The following is a 6,062-nucleotide window of genomic DNA, read 5'->3' as shown; positions in this document are numbered from 1 at the left end:
TATACAAAAGACAGTCTCTTCAATAAATGGTGCTAAGAAAACTGGACAGCTACACATAAAAAAATGAAATTAGAACATTCTTTAACACCATACACAAAAATAAACTCAAAATGGATTAAAGACCTAAAGCTAAAACCAAATACTATAAAACCCTTAGAGGAAAATATAGGCAGAGCACTCTTTGACATAAACTGCAGCAACACCTTTTTCAATCTGTCTCCTAGAGTAATGGAAATAAAAACAGAAATAAACAAATGGGACCTAATTAAACTCAAAAGCTTTTGCACAGCAAAGGAAACCAGAAACAAAATGAAAAGACAACCCACAGAATGGGAAAAAATATTTGTGATCGAAGCAACCGACAAGGGGTTAATCTCCAAAATATACAAACAGCTCATATGGCTCAATATCAGAAAACCAAACAACCCACTCAAAAAAAATGGGTGGAAGATCTTAATAGACATTTCTCCAAAGAAGACATACAGATAGCCAAAAACCACATGAAAAGATTCTCAACATCACTAATTATTAGAGAAGTGCAAATCAAAACTACAATGAGGTATCACCTCACACCAGTCAGAATGGCCATCATCCAAAAGTCTACAAACAATAAATGCTGGAGAGGGTGTGGAGAAATGGGAACTCTCCTACACTGTTGGTGGGAATGTAAATTGGTACAGCCACTATGGAGAACAGTACGGAGGTTCCTTAAAAAACTAAAAATAGAGCTACCATACAATCCAGCAATCCCACTCCTGGTCATATATACGGAGAAAAACATGGTTTGAAAGGATATACGCACCTCAGTGTTCATTGCAGCACTGTTTACAATAGCCAAGACATGGAAGCAACCTAAATGTCCATCAACAGATGAGGATAAAGAAGATATGGTGGGGATTTCCCTGGTGGTGCAGTGGTTAAGAATCTGCCTGCCAATGCAGCGGACATGGGTTTGATCCCTGGTCCGGGAAGATCCCACATGTCGCAGAGCAACTAAGCCCCTCTGCCACAACTACGGAGCCTGTGCTTTAGAGCCTGTGAGCCACAACTACTGAGCCTGCGTGCCACAACTACTGAAACCCACGTGCCGGGAGCCCGTGCTCCACAACAAGAGAAGCCACCGCAATGAGAAGCCCACGCACTGCAAGGAAGAGTAGCCCCCGCTCACCACAACTAGAGGAAGCCCGTGCTCAGCAACGAAGACCCAATGCAGCCAGAAATAAATAAATTAAATAAATTTTTTTAAAAAAAGAAGCTATGGTACAAATATACAATGGAATATTACTCAGCCATTAAAAAGAATGAAATAATGCCATGCAGCAACATGGATGCACCTGGAGATTATCATACTAAGTGAAGTAAATCAGACAGAGAAAGACAAATATCATGATATCACTTATATGTGGAATCTTAAAAAAAATGATACAAATGAACTTATTTACAGAAACAGAAACAGACTCACAGACTTAGTGAATGAACTTATGGTTATGGGGGGGAAGGGGGGTGGGGGAGGGATAGACTGGGAGTTTGGGATTCACATGTACACACTGCTATATTTAAAATAGATAACCAACAAGGACCTACTGTACAGCACAGGGAGCTCTGCTCAGTACACTGTAATAACCCGAATGGAAAAAGAATTTGAAAAAGAATAGATACATGTATATGTATAATTGAATCACTCTGCTGTACACTTGAAACTAACACAACACTGTTAATCAACTCTACTCCAATATAAAATATAAATTTTTAAAAAAGAATAAGATAAATCAAGATCCTTATCACTGTTGATGGAGGTAAAATACAATTTGGTAGTATGCCTATCAAAAACAGGGAATTCCCTGGCGGTCCAGTGGTTAGGACTCGGCACTTTCACTGCCAGGACCCCGGTTCAATGCCTGGTCAGGGAACTAAGATCCTGCAAGCCGAGAGGCGTGACCAAAAAAAAAAAACAAAACAAAACTTAAATGTGTGTACCTTTTAACCGGCTATCTCACTTCACAATCTCTAGTATAGAATATTAGCCTGGATACTCAAAGATATATGTACAAGCATATGAATTATACCAGTATTTGTATTGATAAATAAATGAAATTTTAAATGTTCATCATTAACAGACTTATTCTGTGATCATTTCACCATGTATACAAATATCGAATCATTATATTGTACACGTGAAACTAATATAATGTTACATATCAATTATACCTCAGTTTAAAAACTCATCAAAAGCAAATTGGGCACTTCTGCAGTTGACAAAAATAATTAGGTAGATCATTATGTATTCATTGGAAAGATATCCACAATACATTAAGTGAAATAAAGGTGCAGAGACCCCCCTATTTTAAACCCATCACAAAAATAAAATTCAGTGAATTAAAGATCTAAATATGAAAGACAAGGGAATGTAGGAGAATGTATTCATGACCTTGGGGTAGGAAAGGATTTCTCAAACAAGCTACAAAAAATATGTCATAAAGGAAAAGATTAATAAATCTGACTTCATTGAAATTAAGAATTTTGATCATCAAAAGAATAAAATGGGGAATTCCCTGGTGGTCCAGTGGTTAGGACTCAGCGCTCTTACTGCCAAGGGCCTGGGTTTACTCCCTGGTCAGGCAACTAAAATCCCACAAGCTGCGTGGCACAGACAAAACAAAACAAAACCAAAAGGAAGAATAAAACGACAGTCTACAGAGTAGGAGTAATGTCTGCAACATATATGATCAACAAAGGATTACTATTCAGACTATATAAGGAATTCCTGTAGATCAATGGCAGGCAACACAACAAATACGAAAAAGACTTGAATAGGCACTTCAGAGACAAGAAATCCAAGTAGCTAATAAACATGTGAAATGGCACTCAACCCTTCTAGTAACTGGAAAAATATGAATTAAACCCAAACAGAGATCATTATATATCATCAGACTGGCAACAATTTTAATGTCTGACAATACCAAGTATTGGCAGAGAGTAGAACAGAGAAACTCTCATCTCCTGCTAATGGGAGTTTAATTGCTAAATCACTTTGAAAAAGTGCTGGTGGTTATTTACTAAAGTTTAAGCTTTGTGACCAAGCAATTCCACTTTTAGACGTATTCTCAAAAAGAATGCTTGCTTATGTACAGTGGGAGACATGAACAAGGATTTCATAGCGGCGGTGTTCATAACTACCCCAAACTGAAAACTGGTCCATGAATAAATAAATAGTACTATATTCAAATATTATATATCTATGAGAATGAATTAAAAAAATAAATGAATATTACAAACATAATGTTGAATAAAAGAAAAAAATACAAAATAGTTATTGCCTGATTTCATATACATAAAGTTCAAATAAAGGCAAAATTAAACTATTTAGGAATTTATACGTAGGTGGTAAAGCTATAAAGAAAAAAAGTAAATGCTTACTGTAAAAGTCGGGATTACCAATGTGAGGGGGAGAGAGAGGTTAGTAATCAGAAAAGGAGGAGGGTTGTTGGCAGTCTTCTATTTCTAGGCCTGGGTAGTAGTTTCATGAATATCTTCTTTGTAACTATTTATCGAACTGCACACATAAGTTTTATGGACTTCTATACATGTATAATATTGTGCAACAGGGACTTCCCTGGTGGTCCAGTGGCTAAGACTCCACGCTCCCAATGCAGGGGGCCTGGGTTCAATCCCTGGTCAGGGAACTAAATCCCACACACTGAAACTGAGATCTCGCACGTGTCAATGAAGATCCTGCATACCACAACTAAGACTCGGCACAGCCAAATAAATAAATTAATTAAATAAATAAATAAATAAATAAATAAACATATATATATATATATATATATATATAGTGCAATAGGGGCTTCCCTGGTGGCACAGTGGTTAAGAATCCGCCTGCCAATGCAGGGGACACGGGTTCAAGCCCTGGTCCGGGAGAATCCCACATGCCTCGGAGCAACTAAGCCCGTGCGCCACAACTACTGAGCCTGCGCTCTAGAGCCCATGCTCCGCAACAAGAGAAGCCACTGCAATGAGAAGCCCACACACCGCAACAAAGAGTAGCCCCCGCTCGCCGCAACTAGAGCAAGCCCACGCAGCAACAAGACTCAAAGCAGAAAAAAAAATAAATTTAATTAATAATTAATTAATTTAAAAAAGAGTAGCCCCCACTCGCCGCAACTAGGGAAAGCCCACGCGCAGCAATGCAGACCCAATGCAGCCCCCAAATAAATAAATAAATAAAATATTGTGCAATAGTAAAAGATTTGTTAAAGGTACAGAGCAAAACAATATGTATAGTATAAGCTCATTTTTTTAAAAGTAAACTATTATGTTTACATACAAAAAGATATGGAGAACAAACTATTATGTAAAAAATAAATAAGTTTTATTTTAATTTTTCCACTAGATGAGTCTTACTTTTAACATTTTAACAGCTCTCATAAAAATTAAATTTAAAAAATGCATTAACAGTAGTCTCCCCCTTTTGTTTTCAACCTAGGACACTAAAGACACCACAAGAAGCCAACCAAGCCCTCCAGAGCCTGCCAGCAATTTCTCAGCTGGCAAGCCTTGCTCTGCCCTTACAGGAGCTATGAGAGCCCACCCTCCCGATGAAACATTCTGTGTCAACAAGGCAGTGAGCGCACCTTAAGATGCTCTTCTCCCACCTCACCCTCCCCATCCCTGTCTCTACTCCCTAAACCGCTCTAGTGTTCTCAAAAAAAAAGCATTATCACCAAAATTATTGCTCCCTCTAATGCCTTCTCCTGACAGTCTTTTCCTGTGCCCTCTCCCTACCCAGGCTTAAGCTCACTTACCTGAAAGAAACCAGGAAATCCAGGTTTCCTAGCTGGCACCACCTGACCTTAAATACAACCAGGCAAGTAGCAAACATAAGTCAATTAATATATTTAAATCTAATAGAGCAAAATCATTTTGTTTCAAAGGGGTCCGGAAATTCACGTTCAATCCAGTCGACCCATTTTACCCTGTAAATTCCAAACTTAATCCAGATTCTACACACACGTCTCCCCAACACCACCCTCAGTCTTTCTCCACTGCCCAACCTGTTATTCCTTTACTCATGCAACAAACCCTTCTGAGCTAAGAGCTAGGTGGGGCAAAGAAAGAAGTTAAAGCAATGAATCAGACATTGTCTTAGTAACGATAATATAGATTTTTTAAAAACCTGGCACAATTTCCTAGCAGGTAAAATGCTTCCAGGATTTATGATTATCATCATCATCATCAATGGTCATCTGACTCTGTAACTTTCCAATCTACTAAAGAATACATATATGCAGAAGCAGAGTTGAAAGCTAGAGACATGGTGTGGTCCTGAAGAGGGCTTCAAGTGAAAAAATGAGAGGGTGTCTTTTTTTTAACATGGGAATAAAATGATCAGAGCGATAATATAAGGGAATAAAATGGCAACCATTTGAAAGAATGAATAAAGAGGAAAACATTAAAACAGTGTAGATCCTGGGAATCCCCCGGGCGGTCCAGTAGTTAGGACTCAGCACTCTCACTGCTGTGGCCCCAGATTCAATCCCTGGTTGGAGAACTAAGATCCCGCAAACCGCAGCAGCCAAAAAAAAAAAAAAAAAAAAAAATGTGTAGCTCCTGCCTCCCCCTCTGACCATTTCCTCAAACATCAGAAGGGGAGAAAAGAAAAGAAACACCAAGCCAGAATCTGGCTTCTGTCATCCAGGTTGAACAGAGGACTAAGTTGGGACCCTGGCCTTATGAGAAGCAGCATTTTAACTGACTGGTGAGTTGGGTGGGGTCCTATTTATGACACAACAGGGCAAGCCCCTCCCCTCTGATAGGAGAGTGTGCTGGGCACACAGCCTCCTCCTGTTCCCAATCCTCCTCTCAAAGCAGGAGGAACAGAGCACATCACTTGGTACAGGAGTAGGGGGCCACCTGCCAACTGCCTTAAAAAAGGAAGAGCAGGGATGCCAGGATGAAGGAGTGGAACCCAAAGGGAGGAGCCATCATGAGCAATCAGTGAGGGATCTGTGACAAAGGAAGCCTGTGGGGGCCGAGAAGGATGAAGCCTGGGAGGTCAACAT

Source organism: Phocoena phocoena, chromosome 20, assembly GCF_963924675.1.
Source record: "Phocoena phocoena chromosome 20, mPhoPho1.1, whole genome shotgun sequence".
Classification (NCBI taxonomy): domain Eukaryota; kingdom Metazoa; phylum Chordata; class Mammalia; order Artiodactyla; family Phocoenidae; genus Phocoena; species Phocoena phocoena.
The sequence above is the reverse complement of the archived record's forward strand: the minus strand, read 5'-3'. Positions refer to the sequence as shown.